General features: G+C 38.5%; 2 pseudogenes; both read right to left on the reverse strand.

The window, feature by feature from the left end:
* Nucleotides 1–65: 65 nt before the first annotated feature.
* Nucleotides 66–3,700, reverse strand: LOC121805715 (annotated as a pseudogene).
* A 2,000-nt stretch (nucleotides 3,701–5,700) lies between these two features.
* LOC121804228 lies at nucleotides 5,701–13,103 on the reverse strand (annotated as a pseudogene).
* Nucleotides 13,104–16,026: the final 2,923 nt, after the last annotated feature.

The raw sequence follows: 16,026 nt of genomic DNA on the forward strand, positions 1-16,026 counted from the left end.
GGGTTTTGAGTTTCTGGGATTGAACTGGCAACAAATTAAAAAATAATGAGAAACTCTATAAATTTTGAAGCATTCTAATACAGAATACTTGCAACAGAAACTTGACATGAAATTATGAATACAACATAAAGAAAGTAAGCCTATTTTCTGGAAATTCTCCTCAAACTATACGGATTAGGCTCTTGTATGTGAGGAAACAAAACTGAAGAAAAATGCAGTTCAACATCTACCTGTTTCAGCATGGGCTTCCAACTCTAACTTGATGGCCTCAAACTCAGAATTCTCTCGTTCTTCTTGGGATTAGCCATGACACCAAGCACTGGTTAATCAAGTCGCCCGCACTGCCCAAACTCAAACTTGTCTTGGACGTTGCCATTCTTCCGAATTTGACGATACCTTGCAAATTTGAGTCAGAAGGATCTTTTATGTAGTTCTCAAGTATTTCTTGAATGGCGTTACACCAGATTGGTCTAGCGACCTTAAGGAATTCTTGTACAACCAACATAGGAACACTAGTACTTCCCACATCTGACTCCTGATAGCCCCCCCTCCCATGATAATCGGATCCTCCGAGCTTCAACAAATCGTGTGTATCTGCTAGATCACTATATTCTGCATACAACCAAACCAAAATTATGTACTGGAAAGTACGTACAATTTGCGTGTCTAGTACAATAGAAACAATATGACGGCCTTAATTTTTCTCAATTTCATATTAGACAAAAGTCCAAAATTAATTTTCTACATTTGCCCTAAAAAACTTTTTAGTCCTATTCATTAAACTTTTCTACTGAGGCCTATTTTCACAACTTCTACAACCTCCCCACTTTCTTTCATTCCATAGATTGGGATAAGTAGCAATATATAGACTAATTAACATCTTTAAGTCTCAACTTCAATCATTTACTTGGTGTGACATCAGGCGTCATCTAAAACAGTTTCAGTCAGAATTAGCTGAAGAAAAGAAATTTATCTACCTGACAGCTTTCCATCGCTTCTATAAACCTCTATGTCGTGTAAGCCAGCATCCTTAAGTCTCCTGACTATAGCAGAAGGGTTTTTCAGAGCCCATGGGTGTGCCAATACTGCAACACCCCCGGTTTCACATATAAAACGCACTGCATCCTCTGCAATGGGCTCACTTCCGCTGAGACATACATACAATACCAAGACAATTAGTAATTAAAATTGTTGATGAAACATCGGTTACCATTCTAAAGCATAAATGACAATACAAAAAAAATATTACGTTGAGTAAGCAGGTCCGTCATCATGAAGATAACTGGCAAATGCCTGCTTCAGATTTTCTATGTGTCCCGCTTCAAGCATAGCACGGGCAATATGAAGCCTTCCGGGTGCAATGCCTTTTCCTGCTATATTTGTCACGGTTTCCCACCTAATTGGCAGCTTGAGTTTGTTCAGCTTTGAAATAATGTTCTTTGCACGGAGGAATCGGCCATCCCGAATATCCCCTAAAAACTTCTCCAGTGTTGCAGAATTTGTAGGACCACAGTTACTGTAATAAGCAAGGATGTGAACCGATTCCTGCACTCCTGAATCCCCTCTGTGAGCAATTCCACACACATCAATAAGATAGTCATGGATAAAGCAAGTAGCAATAAAACACTGTAAACTTACTTTTATTTTTTTGAGATGCAAAACTTATTTAAATGTCCATAATATGCAATGATAAATGATCGCAAGTGCACAAGAAAAACATAAAGCAGAAGCAAAGGGACAAGTAAACTAAATAAAGTACAAGATGATGATAAGTGTGAGAATTAGAATCACTTTTGTTTTGTCGAGCAGAGCACAGAACCCAAATTAAGAATAAACAACCTTGACTAGAAAATTGTACTGATTTCAACACCAGGAATAATTTTGATGCCAAGTCTGTGAGCTGCTTCCATGGCTTCGGGGATGCCAGACATTGTGTCATGATCTGTCAAAGCCAACACTTTCACCTGTTCCACGCCTTTAAACATTCAGTCACTTTCAACTTTATTCCAAATGAATTATTCATAAGAAATGCATTGAAGTAGTAACATTGTTATGATCCTATTGTAAGACTCAAAAGGAAGAGGCCAATACATACATAACATTCTAAGTCACTACAGAATAAAACAAGAGTAACATGTGAGAAGAAAATTATATTTTTAACCCACAACATCAAACCAGTGTGAAACTTACCGGCTTTCTGGATGCATAGTACACACCACACACAACTAACAAGAGATTTCATAAACCATTTGGTGAAAACACACATCAGGCTACACCAATCAGTCAAAATGATAAATATCATTCTGTATCCACAAAAACGTGAAAGCAAGTCTTTCCATATTCTCCTTCATATTTCAGTCACTGCTTTATAAAAGGTGTGGGATGATAAAAAAACAAGCTCAAAATAAGACAAACCAGATGAATTTCAGTCCTTGGAATTTCGGTGTTGTGACTCTCTTTTAAGCACAAAAGCTAGCACATAGAGGCATCAATTCCAAATTAGCCAACTAATAACTGTAGTTACTGTACACATCAGTGTTATTAGATGGAACATAAAGCTCCAAGGGCATGGATTTAGTACGGAAAAAAGCTTCTTCAAGAAACTTAGGCACCAGGTAATACTATGTGGCAAGTAAGTGTGTACATTTTCAAGGTCAGTTTGCATCTCCACCTAAATCCTACTCCATATCCTAAATCCTAACTTGGAGCAGTTAATGATCTAAAAGTGGTAATCTAAAGCAGACAAATTCCTTTTCTAGTTCTAAAAATTCAACCCCGTACATCCACACTGTTCCTCCACTTAAAACCATTTTCTGCAAACATTGAAAATGCTTCCTGATTTTGTTCTTCTCATGTTGACAGTTTATGATATCATGTGCTTGTTCTTATCATGTTGACACTTTATGAAATCATGTGCTACACATGCTGAAAACTAAACACTTCAACAGAGCTTGAAGAAGGTCATTGCTCCTTTCTCTGCAACACCATCCTTGAAGATTCAACTACAGTTTTACTCAAAGGGGTAAGAATTTCAATACCTATCTCAGATACTAGTTATCCTATACAAATTCACTAACACAATTCATTTCACTGAAAACTCAAATCCAAAAAGGTAACATGTCAACAAATCTTCAGCCTCTCATTTAAAAAAAGCAACAACAGAGAGATATAGAGAGATGAGCCCACCCCTCTGTGATGAGCTCTCTCGACAAGCTTTGTAGGGGACAAGAATCCATCGCTGCATGTTGTAAGGCAGTGAAATTCAAAGACAAGCTTCTCCTTGGGCTGGTAGCATTGCACTCCAAAATCATCATCAACAACACAAGTATCCAATGAATTTCCACAACTATTCGACTGCTCCAAGAAAACCCATTCCCTAACAGCTTTGTATGCCACCCTCTGCTCAACTTCCATGTTCCTCTTCGCCCCGCCTCTCTTCTTTTTCTTCTTCTCTTTATCGCCCATCACTTCCCACAAAAAAAAGAGAGGGAAAATTGGGTATTTTCTTTTGCTTCTGCTTTACTCACAGACCAATATTCTTCCCTGGTTTCTTAAATTTATTTTAGTTAAAAAATATACTCCATACTAATTCGAGTGATTGAATTGAGTTGAGCGGCCATTCATCATCACCGCGAAGAAACCTTTGACCATTTCTCTCGGAGACGATTTGCAGAGATCTTCTGTAAACTGCACACACGCCCTATAAATTGCTAGACTTCAATTGCAACTCATAGGGAAGGTAATTTATACCAATTAATCTTTCCATTAAAATTTACTTTTAATGCCCTTAAATGTGTTAAATACTATATGCTGACAATTTTTGTCACGTCACAATATCTCGACACAAATTCGCATGAAATTAATGGGATTGGGTAAAAGCTTATTAAGTTCGTGTACTTATCGGATCGACCCATTAAGGACATGAAAATTTGGTGTCGTGTTCGTGTCGGGTTCGTGTTACCCGTTACGAAATACTCCCTCCGTCCTATTCAAGATGACCACCTTTCCTTTTTTGTTTATCCCAATCAAGATGACCACTTTCCAATTTTGGAAATAACCTCTTCTCTCATCATTCAAATATTCAACTATCTTTTTCTTCTCTACTTTATTTCACCTAACAACACTTCCTAAAATCACATGTCACTCAAGAATGTGGCCATCTTGAGCGGGACGGAGGGAGTTATAATACTCACTCCGTCTCACAAGAATATGCACTTTATAATTTTGGAAACTCTTTTATCTCTAATGAGGTGAGACTCATTCTCCACTAACAATACTTTAATTACCTTTTCTCTCTACTTCTCTCTTACTTTATCAATTTCGCATTAAAACTCGTGCCGAACCCAAAATGCTTATTCTTTGAGGACAGATGGAGTATACTATTATTATTTTTTTAGTATTTTAAAATTGTACTTTTTTTGTTGGATTTTGTTGCTATGAATCTATTGATATTACTGTTAATCAGATTTTAGGTTTTTAATTAGACTCTTAGTGATCAGATTTAAGGCTTTGCAACTTTTATTAATAAAGAGCAGTTGTTACCAGGTTTTAACCGTGTTATCAGGTCGTGTTGTTATCGTGTCGTGTTGTTATCGTGTCGTGTTGACCCAAGGTGGTTCGTGTTGTTAATGGGTTCGTGTCGGGTTTGGGTTTGAGGGTAGCAGACCGAGTTCGTGTTCGGGTTTGGGGTTTTCTTAACAGATCGTGTTCGTATTTGTCCTTATTGGGTCGTGTCGTTAACAGGTTGACCCGATAATGATCCAACATGCACGATTTGCCACCCCTAGTTAAATGTGAACACAGATAGTTCGCATAATCTATTGAAAAAATCTTTGCTCTCTCCGTCGGCCATTATGAGTTCCAGTTTTTGTCCATAATTAAAATTCCGGTTCATTCAATCTATCACTATAAATAATAAAAATGTGTCACATTTCATTAATTCATTCTACTTACATCTTAGTACTATAAAATATACTCCCTCCGTCCCTGAAATTTTATCACATTTTTCTCTTTCCGTCCGTCCCACAAAATTTATCACATTTCACCTTTTACTATTTTTGGTAATGGACCCCACATTCCATTAACTTATTCTCACTCACATTTTATTATAAAACTATTAGTACTTTAAAAGTAGGACCCATATCCTACCATTTTTTTCAACTCACTCTCCATTACATTTCTTTAAAACTCGTGCCCTCGGTCAAACTGTGACAAAATTTAGGGGACAGAGGGAGTAAAAAAATACTTATACTCCATTTCATGTCTTTTTCAGTATTGAGGTATTACATATTTGTTGATCACAACATCATTTACTTAATAGTCAATGTGAAATTTTATTTAAATTTTTAATTTAATAAACAAAAAAATGTTGAATATGAACACAATTTTTTATTTTTATTAAACACATAATTTAAATTAGTGGAATTGGAAAGTTTGCCGACTTAGAACTTGCAACCACTTAAAAATAATTTTAACTAATCGAAAATAGACGAGTATCAAGTTCAAAATCTATATGACAGTGTTGCTTTGCCATCGAACTTAGATACATATATAATCTATTTTCGATGCCATAATGTCAATTTTAATTTGGTTGGTAGGAAATTTCAAATTACACTAATTTACATAGTTCCACAATCGATTAACGTTGATAACGTAATTATTTGAAAATAACTAAAACACAAAATGATTACAAAAGATGGACTAAAATGTCTTAACCGAGTAGGAAGAATCATCGGTGAGAGAGGAAGAATCATCGGTGAGAGAGGAAGAATCCACGGCGGCGCTCACCTTCTCTACTTCTTCCACCACCTCCTCCATCTCCGGCCTCTTCTCCGGCAGCTTCTCACAACACTTCATGCCGAGCTGCAGCAGCCTCAGCATCAACTGGTTGGCGCCCCTATTCACCACGATCTCCGGGTCGAATATCTCCGCCGTCCACTCCTCCCTCACCGCCCTATTCACCCACCCGCACAGCTCCACGCCGTTTGTCCCGGGCGGCGCCGAGTGCGCCGGTATCCGCCTCGTCAGGAGCTCGAACACGAGGCAGCCGTAGCTCCAGACGTCGGATTTCTTGGAGATGCGCTTGTGGAGCTGGTACTCGGGGGTTTTGAAGCAGACCATGCGATCGGCGCCGTGACTAGGGACGTCAGCCAGTAGTCGCACACCAGCGCCTCCTCCTTCTAGTTCAGAAGCACGTTCGAGGATTTCAGGTTACCGTGCGGCGCTGTGGTGTCGCTAGGCCCGCTGTGGCGGTGGAGTTTCTCCAGCGCCCTCGCGACGCCACGCGCGCGGCGGCGAGACGGGAGCTCCACCGGAAGGGGACCCGCTCCCTCGTGCCCCGCCCTCCTGCTCCACCATTAATTTTGTTACTCCATTTTATACCAAGATTGATTATACTAATGCATACTAAATAAAGTAATAACTTAATTATTAATTAGAAAATTGCAAAATATATATTAAAATTAATTAGAAATTCTGATTGAATTCGTGATCGTAATAATCTTAAAACTATGGTAATACACATTAAATTAAATTGTATAAAACTTATTAAGAATTGAAAAAATTACTAAAGACGATTGAACAAATTAAAATTTACAGTAAGATTTAATTTTATTTTTAATATTATAAAACTGACCAAAACTTCGAACAAATTTCGTGATTTGAATAGGTATATTTCTAATATAAAAATAAAACTCTAAGGCCAAGACTGATATGGATATATAATGGACAAAGCCTAATAAGAAAAGAGTGAACTGCATAAAATAACCCTGACCTTTTCAAAAGTTTCACTCCAGACCTCTGACTAAAAAAAATATCGCCACATGCCTCTGACCTAAACCATCATCACAAATGAGGTTTTTCGGACCAAAATGCCCTTCAGCCCTAAAAGGGCTTTTTTGTCATATCACCATGGGTCTGCATTGGCGGCCCTGTATCCCACCTGCCACACTGCCTGATTTGACGGGCCGCACGTCAGATGTGTCTCAGTAATGATGGTGCTACAGTGGCAGTTCAAACGACCATTCCACACGATGGCGGCCACGTATTCAGGACACCCTGTGTGAATTATGAAATAAGTTTCAAAAATTTCACATACCATTTTTTCGGCCTTCCATCGTCTACCCGCCTAAAAGTCTAACAAAATTATAACCATTGTGAAACCCAACAATTCTCAACATTGTTTTCATCTTCATTGTATCTGCACTCTCCCCGCTGTGAAAACTATCTTGCATGAATGGCGCCTAAACGGAAGCGCGGTGAATCGTCGTCACGCCGTCGAAGCAAACCCACACCCCCGCCATCGCCACCATACCGCCGACCACCACCAGTGGTCATAGATGTGGAAGAAGAAACCTGGGATATCCGAGATCCTGACCTGGAGTTTTTCGTCCCAGAGGATGAATACAGTAAGTGAACTTTTAATCCTCTGGTTGTGATTTACTCTTACAAAATTGATTTTGTGTGAATATATTTTTGATCATCCGGATACTGATTTTGTTATTCAGGCTCCACAAATGTATTTTCGTTGTGTATTTATTTTTGAGTGATTTGTTCTGTGCGCTTATTGTCCGCCTTAATAGGGGATGCACCTGGAAGGTTTTCAATTGCTTTCCATCATGGAGGTTCATTCTTCAGTATGAATGATGCGAAAAAGTATGTTGGTGGGCATTTGACGTACTTCGATCTCTGTAACATAGAAAAATTCCAGCTTATAGACCTCTCGAGCATGGTACTAAAGCTGAAGTATGATAGGAAGATTATATGTGAGTTCTATTACTGTGATCTGAAGTACAGTCATGAGTGCACAGGGGTTTTAATCGGAGGCCCGTTGTTGCCCATTGTCGAGGAAACACATCTGCAGGATTTCCTCAAAGTGGCGTCTACAACGACAAAGTTAGTTCACATCTACGTTGTGGAGATAACCCGGGCTCAAGCCATACTGAAAAAAATGAAGGATGAGGCGCAAGAGCTTCTTAATTTAAGGGCTTGTAAACCCCCCGGAGTCATCATTGAAGAGATTGAGGAAGCCACACCGAATGTGCAAAGGCAAAAGCCTAGACCGAAGAGGAGGCAACGGTCTCAGTTTCAAGGGCAACGGCATGAGCCTTTAATGATTTGCTGGTATTCTAGGGATGTTGTGATATAATCCTGAACAATATATGTGAAACCTTTAATTCGAAGATAGCAATTGCTCGGGAGTTGGCCATTGTCACCATGCTGGAGGAGATCCGGACAAGTCAGATGGAGAGGATACAGATTAAAGGCCAATGGATCAACACATACGATCACCCATTGCCGCCCGTTATCAAAGAGATAGTGGATAAGTATTTGACGAGGGCTTCTTCTTAGAGATCAACTTGGAACGGAGAGGCTTCGTACCAAGTGTCGGGACCGTCAGACCAGTATGTAGTGAACATGCGTGACTTTACTTGCTCTTGCAGATTATGGCAGCTGACTGGGATCCCATGCACTCACGCCATCGCAACAATCAACAAGAATGGGAAGGATGTAGCAGACTATATATCCCGCTACTATTTACGGTCCACTATGACGCTTCTGTACGAGAATGTCCTCTACCCAATCAATGGGATGGGTAATTGGCCGAAGTCTTCAGATGTTGGATTTGAACTGGCACCCCCGAGGACAAAGCGACAACGTGGACGGCCAAAGAAACTGAGGCGTGAAGAACCCCAGGTTCGTCAACATGCGAATGGATCAGAGTCTCTGAGACAAATCTATGTAGTCAGGTGTCGTCGGTGCGGACAAGATGGGCATAACCGAAGAACATGCACTAATGATCCCCGCGTAGATGCCCGAACCGAGGTTGGCCAGAGTTCACAGCCCAGTGAGACCAATACGCCAACCACGACGGACGGCGGTGACAGGCCTGCGGCGTCCAACCTGGAGGTATTTGTCAAGATCTCTTTTCATTTCATAAACATTGCAAGTAGTATTCAAGAGCAACCTTACACTTTTAGAACCCTAAAATCAAGACAATTTGAACTGTTTATTGTTTGTTGTAGACCAATACGACTGTTCCAAGGCCTAGCACACGCCGGATCAGGACACAACCGCAGCGCTGTGGCCGTCGAGGGGATCGGGATTGAATACACGATCTTGTCTAGTTTGGGAACCTTAAAATGGGAGAAAATGGTGTTGGTTTTTTTCGGTGTTTTGTAAACAATGGTATCTGGTATCTTGTATTTGCTACGCATGTGGTATCTTCAAGGCTTTTTTGTCAAACATTACTCAGATTTCACCTACGGTGGTTGTTATAGATCATCGTGATAATGCACTTGTATTTGCTATGCATGTTATGGATCCAACATTATGACCGATTTTTTTGGGGATATGCTAAAGGAGAAGGCCCTTGTACTGCATATGTCAACTATGTACGTATGGTGGTATTTCGGAGAAAGTTTTCAACGTGGTGTGTTATTTCAACTAAAGTGTTGTGCGCATTGTGGTATTTCATCATAAGATGCGTACTTCATTGGTGATTAACTAAAACTATAACTAAAACTTGAAATGTTTAGCTACAATATTCAAATGTTTAGTACCTACCTAGGCGGGAACCCCATTCGACTGTGTGAAACTTATTGTTGGGATATACTTACATTAGAAATTCAAATGTTTAGAAAAATTCCCATCATATTGGAAGAAAAAAGTGTTGCCATCACATTAGAAAAATAATTACAAAGCAAAAAAATAATATTACAATTTTCAGCATTCGGGACGTTTTTTTGGTTCTAAAAATTTCTAAATGAAGACCTGCACACTCCTCGGTCTTCAACCTCAATTTTCGCTTAAGATCTTCACATTCGTCACTTTTCAACCGGAGTTTGTCTTCAAGCTCACCATGAGCAACACTCTTGCATCGGAGTTGTTCTTCAAACCTGTCTCGTTCGAGCTTGATTCGTTGAAAGTAAGAGTCTTGGCTTGGCGATAGACCCGAATCAAACCAACGGAAGAAACGACAATCATCGTCCTTCCAGAATGGACACCGATAGTAACGGCGGCCAGGATTGGCCGTCGTCCTTGACGTCACAAGCTCAGCCGCGACATCGTGACTACAGAGAACAACAGGTGGACGAGGCCATTCCCAATTCCAACTTGAGCCGAACGACTGCGAACTTGAAGACGACATTCAATAGCCACCTGAATTGGAAATTCAAACCCAAACAAAATGTCATTATTTATGAAATTACTTTCCACAAAAAATTGCACCCCAAAGCAGAACACACATAACCCTTAAATTGAAAAATGAACTGACATAAGCCGAACACGCATCAGACGAAATAAAATGGGGGATGAATGAATTGAGGTCAGAGAATATAACATAATTTCATATCCTTAAAATGTAGAGGAAATTACAAACCTCGACCCAGCCAAACAACCAAAAACGACGAAGAAACTGAATGTCGACCTAATGTGAGAGAATGAAATGAAGTGAGAGAAATAAAGTGGGAGAAGAGAACAAGATAAATTCATTCAAACTATAATGAACACCACAGTATGTGGAACATCACATTTGAGTTGTCACTTTTGCAGCCTATTGTCTGCAAAAGTGACCATGACGGCAGAGTAGGCCTGCAAATTGACTGAAATTGACTGAAATGCCCTTCAAGGTATAAGGCCCTTTTAGTCCGAAAAATGGCTACAAATATCTCATTTGTGATTATGGTTTAGGTCAGAGGTATGTGGCGATATTTTTTTTAGTCAGAGGTCTGGAGTGAAACTTTTGAAAAGGTCAGGGTTATTTTATGCAGTTCACTCATAAGAAAAAATTAGCTTCATATTTCACGTATTACTCCTCTTTTGGATATAATTGAAATAGGTGGTTAAATCAGAACCGATGGCTACCTGAAAGAAGACCGATGACCGCCGATTCAAACTTGTTGGCCATAGTTTTGGGCGAACTTATTATTGAAACCATAACTAGGCGCTCTAGTTTCAGTTCCAAAATTTTCGAACGGTAAACCAATGGTTTGTTTCAGGTCAGAAAAAATGATAGTTTTGAATCGAACCTCAACTATCAATTTTGGTTACTCAACTATCAATTTTGGTTAAAAATTGGAACCGCAAGAACCATTCAGGGGCCTAACCATATTCCACGAAACCGAAACCGACGGTTTCTAGCTGAGCAACATCACTAGATTGAAATGAGTCACACAAATAAAAACAGTAACACACATTTATTCTACCTAGAACTTATAAAATAAGATTGGTTTAACCCTAATAACACAGTTTAATTTGTAAGATAACAAGATTACCATGAAGTCGATTGAAGAGATTCCCATGCGGTAGAAAACGGTAGAGAAAAAGCCTATGTTCACCCTTGGAGTGATAATAAGCAAGAAGCGGCAACAAATTGGGGTGTCTGATCGCAGCAATCCCTCTCACTTCTCTCACAAACTCCTCACTGCTCAAAGGCTTCAAATCAACAAGCCGCTTCACCACCACCGCCTCTCCGCTCTCCGTCAACGCCTTATAGCTCCCTTTCCCCAATCCTTCGGCCGAAGCCCTCAGCAGATCATCCAACCCCGGCTCCGGCCTGCTTCCTCCATCATCCACGAACACCAGCTTCTCGTCCCCTCCTCCGGGGCTCCTCCTCTCCAGGCAGTGGCGGACATAGTAAGAGAGAATGGAGGGCTTAAGCCCCTGCCAACAAATTAATTTCTTCTCTTTTTTCTACTTCAAAACTTTTTGTAAATTTCAAAAGCAAGCTTCAGCCCATGCCAAGATAGTGCAATTAAAGAATAAATCAACAAAAATTTATTGGTAGGAAGGGCTGAATTGAACCTGCAAATTGAAAACTTACTGGGAAAAATAAAGAAATAAAATGGCCGACCAACGTCTGAAGGAAGAAGATGACCATCAATATAGGATTATTATATTATATTATTGATTGTTGTGCCTATTAAATTTATTGACTTTACCAAATAATTCCACTTTCAAAAAACTACTATATCTATTTTATTTCTATAAGTGATTAATTCACTAAAAAAAAACCGTAAACTGGTATATAAATGATAAATCACATTAATTGACTAAAAAAACAATCGAGGTCGATCAAATAGTTTGTGGGAAATTTAGTGGCTCAACTTTTTAGCCAATATTGATTTAAATTCAGTTTTCATCATGATTTTTCTTTTTATTCAATTATGTAAACATTAATTTTTTATAATTCTTTATATTTATTTTATTATTGAAATATGAGAATACAATACAAAAAATAAGCATCGGACGTGTAATAGTATAATTCATATAAAGTTGTATAATTTATTAAAAAATTATAATTTATGATTATTTTGCTTGACTTTAAAATATTAGGTTTAAAATTTTTATGCTGGGTTAGAATTAAGTTATTTAAGTTGAATATTTTGAAGTAGATTCAAATTATATTTACACTCTTCAGAAAATATATAATTCAATCCATGAAAATACATAAATACTATCAAACAATAACAAATATAAATACAACATGAATCGCTTTAATATATTGCTTAAAGCGAAATTTCTTTCTAGAAATGAGATTGTATATGGTGTTCTATTCAAAGTTAAATTAAGAAAGAAAAAAATAGAGATGATGTCAAAAAGAAAACAAGTCATCTTAAATGGATAATGGGAAATAGTACTATTTTTCATATACTAGTGAAGCCCCTGCCAAGAATTTTTTCTGCGTCCGCCACTGTCACCATGATCGTGCTGCTCTCTGTCTTGACGAGGCGGGACCACCACGCCCTGCGCCTTTGCAGCCGCGGCGGCTCTCTTGAGCTTGGCGTATTTCTTGTAGTATATGATGAGGAGGAAGAGGATGACGATGAGCTCTCTCTGAAGATTGTCCTACTCACGCGCCTTTGCTCGGGCCGACTTCGTTCGATTGTAACCTTAGCAATCCTCACCCAAAAAGTGCGAACACTTTGCCCAAAACCGATAATCGGATCCTCTGAGACATCAACAAAACACCTAGCAACCATCTTCGACCCCCTGATTGAATCATTCTTCCCGCCCATCACATTAGCCTTCACATTGTGTTTGCCCTTGCCCTTTGTTTGGGAACCAGACGCGATCTCTTCCTCGAAGGAAGAAGTGGGCCCCATATCCGAAATCTCGTAGTCATCTAGGTTGATTCAAGATGCGTCACTACTTGGAATACCGAAATCTAGGAGTGGTATTTGCGTGGCTGGAACCTGGGTGTCCGGAGGAGATGGTGTTGGTGCTGGCTGAAATGGTGGAATATTATTCCACGTATTCACGTTGTTTAGGCCCAACTCAAAGCATTAGCCATGGCCATGAACGCGGTTTGAGCATTTGGATCCATTTCCGGAAAATTTTTAGAGCGAGTATGAAAATCAGAGGTGTGAAAAATGAAATGAAGTTGTAGGTATCCCAAGGTAGTTGGGGCATTTTTTTGAGCACGAGATTTAAGAAATTGATGTATTAAAGATAAAAGTTGAGAGAGTAAAATAAAATAGATGAAAAGAGAGTATAGTATGAGAGAGGAAAAAGTTTTTATCAAAAAAAGGAAATTACTTAACTACCTTAAGACAATCTCAAAGGAATACTACACAACTACCTTGAGACGGAGGGAGTATACTAATATACTCTCTCCGTCCCTGAAAATTTGTCACTTATTTCCACTTTCGTACGTCCCTAAAAATTTGTCACATTTCACTTTTACATCATTTTTTGTAGTAGACACCACATTCCACTTAGGGCTGGCAATTTTTTATCTGTCACGATAATCCAACACTAATCCGCACGAAGTTAACCCGACACGAACACGCACGTTTAGGATTTGGGTCCTTATCGAGTTAACCCAATAAGAACCCGAAGATAATGGGTTGGCTTGGGTTGGGTCGGGTCATGTTTGGGTTATCCATTATGATGATTTTTCTTATTTTTATTAATTTAAAAATATTAAACTTTAATTTTAGTTATTTTTATTATTTAAAAAATATTATACTATAATTTTAATACTTTAAAAAGTATTATACTTTAAATTTATTAATTAAAAGATTGTAATTATGTTTTATAAATTAAAAAAATTAAAAGATAGTAATTATATTTACACTTTTGTTTTATTAAAAAATTAATTATTTTAATTATTTAATTTTAATATTTAGATTTAATATTACTACTATACTTTAATTTTATTCTTTTGATATAAGAAAATAATTATTTTAATTTTGTAATATCTTATTTTATCGTATAATATCATGTTTTAATCGTATAATAATGTTTTAGTAGTTATCGTGTCGTGTCAAACTATACTGTATAGTAACTTGCTATCATTAACAGAGGGCCGACTTTTTTTTGGATGACATGATAATCCGCACGAATCCGACACAAATCCGTTGGGTTGGAACACGATGATTTCGGGTCGGGTTGGGTCGATAACGGATTGACTCGATAACTACCCAACCCGCACGATTTGACAGTCATATTTAACTCACTTTCTATTACATTTCTCAAAACCCGTACCAAGTCAAATGATGACAAATTACTAGACAAAGGGAGTCATTTATAATTAAAAAAGAGAGAAATTGAGAGGCGCGGCTGCTACAATGCAGCCACAAAACCAGCTGCAAGGCCGGCATAGGCTGGCGGCCGAGCCGTCGCACGTCCTGAAGTAGCAATGCTGCCCTGTCTGGCGGCCGACCCAATCGTTAAATTGGAAGGAGGAATTGACAAAATGACAAAAAAGTAGAATCATTAATTGGAAAAAAATATGGGGTCATTAGTAAAAGACTTATAAGCCATTAATTGCCTTAGGGGCAAGAGGGTCCGTCTAGGCATCTCATTTGGGAATTTTCCTAGTTCTCCCCGAACGTAATTTTTCCAACTTCATAAACACAGGGCAAAAACATGTAAGGTAAAATTTACATGCAATGCCCATGAGTGGTCAAACATATATACTACTACTAATTTCAAGCAGTAAGTGCTCATCCGCAGTCAAAAAAGAAAGAAGACTCGGCCCAGTAATCAGAAAATAAACTATAATGTTAGTTCTAAATCCCCAAGATCAGAGGAAAGTGATGGATCCAATTCAGGATGGAGGGATCATCCTAATTTTAGCTATAGGCCAAGCAGCAGATCACTGTAGATGGAATTTCAACTGTCAGCAAGAAAAAGTGCAGTTACAGAATAGATTATATTCTCTCAAATGGAATAAACGCCATCGCTGCTGCCACAATGTCATCCCAAGTTCTGCTGAGTGATGCTGAAAGGTCGATATCTCAATATTATGTCAAAGTTTGGTAATATCAAAACTTCGTCCTCCTTAAACTATGAAGGTTGCTCCTATTTAGGTTTTCTTGGCATTGTGGGCAATTCATTTGTACTCTTAAGTCTGATAGAAGTCTTATGCAATTCAAGTTTACTCAGCTCCGGTAGAAGTCTTACCAATGCTTATTAAGGGAATCCAGCCTACAAAGGTCATCATTTCAACAACTTTGCTACAGCTATCACATCTTCGAATAGCCATCTCTTAAGGAGAAACAACACTCAAACCTACATATTACCATCCTAATCATCCTTCTTAGTTCTACACAAAACCACAAATGCTATTCATACTTATTTTAGTTTTCTCCAAATACGTGCAGATACTCAGTCTTGTTGCATCAGTCACTGGATAAAACAATATAATATCACCCTAAGACCCTAGTTTCTCTTGTATAACATAGTGAGTGGTCATTCACTCATTGAGAACTCACTCTAACAGGGTGGAAGCAAGGGGTTCTCAAGCTCAAAACTCATAAGTACCACTTTTCTATTTGATTCCATAATCTTTGCTTCCTGGTTTTAAGGGTGAGGATCACTAGTCCACAGATTTTGGGGAACTATTTACGTTGTCGAAAGATAGCCATTGAAAAACAGAAATTCACTTAACATTTTATTGTTACATGCATATATGCATTTGATGTGAAGTAGATAACTAGTTAATTTGATTTAGTATGCAGGCTGCCACCACTCTGAAAAATCATAGAGGGCAATAGCAAAAGTAATGCTTCACCTCTCACA

Source organism: Salvia splendens, chromosome 5 (genome assembly GCF_004379255.2).
Source record: "Salvia splendens isolate huo1 chromosome 5, SspV2, whole genome shotgun sequence".
In the NCBI taxonomy this organism is placed as follows: Eukaryota; Viridiplantae; Streptophyta; class Magnoliopsida; order Lamiales; family Lamiaceae; genus Salvia; species Salvia splendens.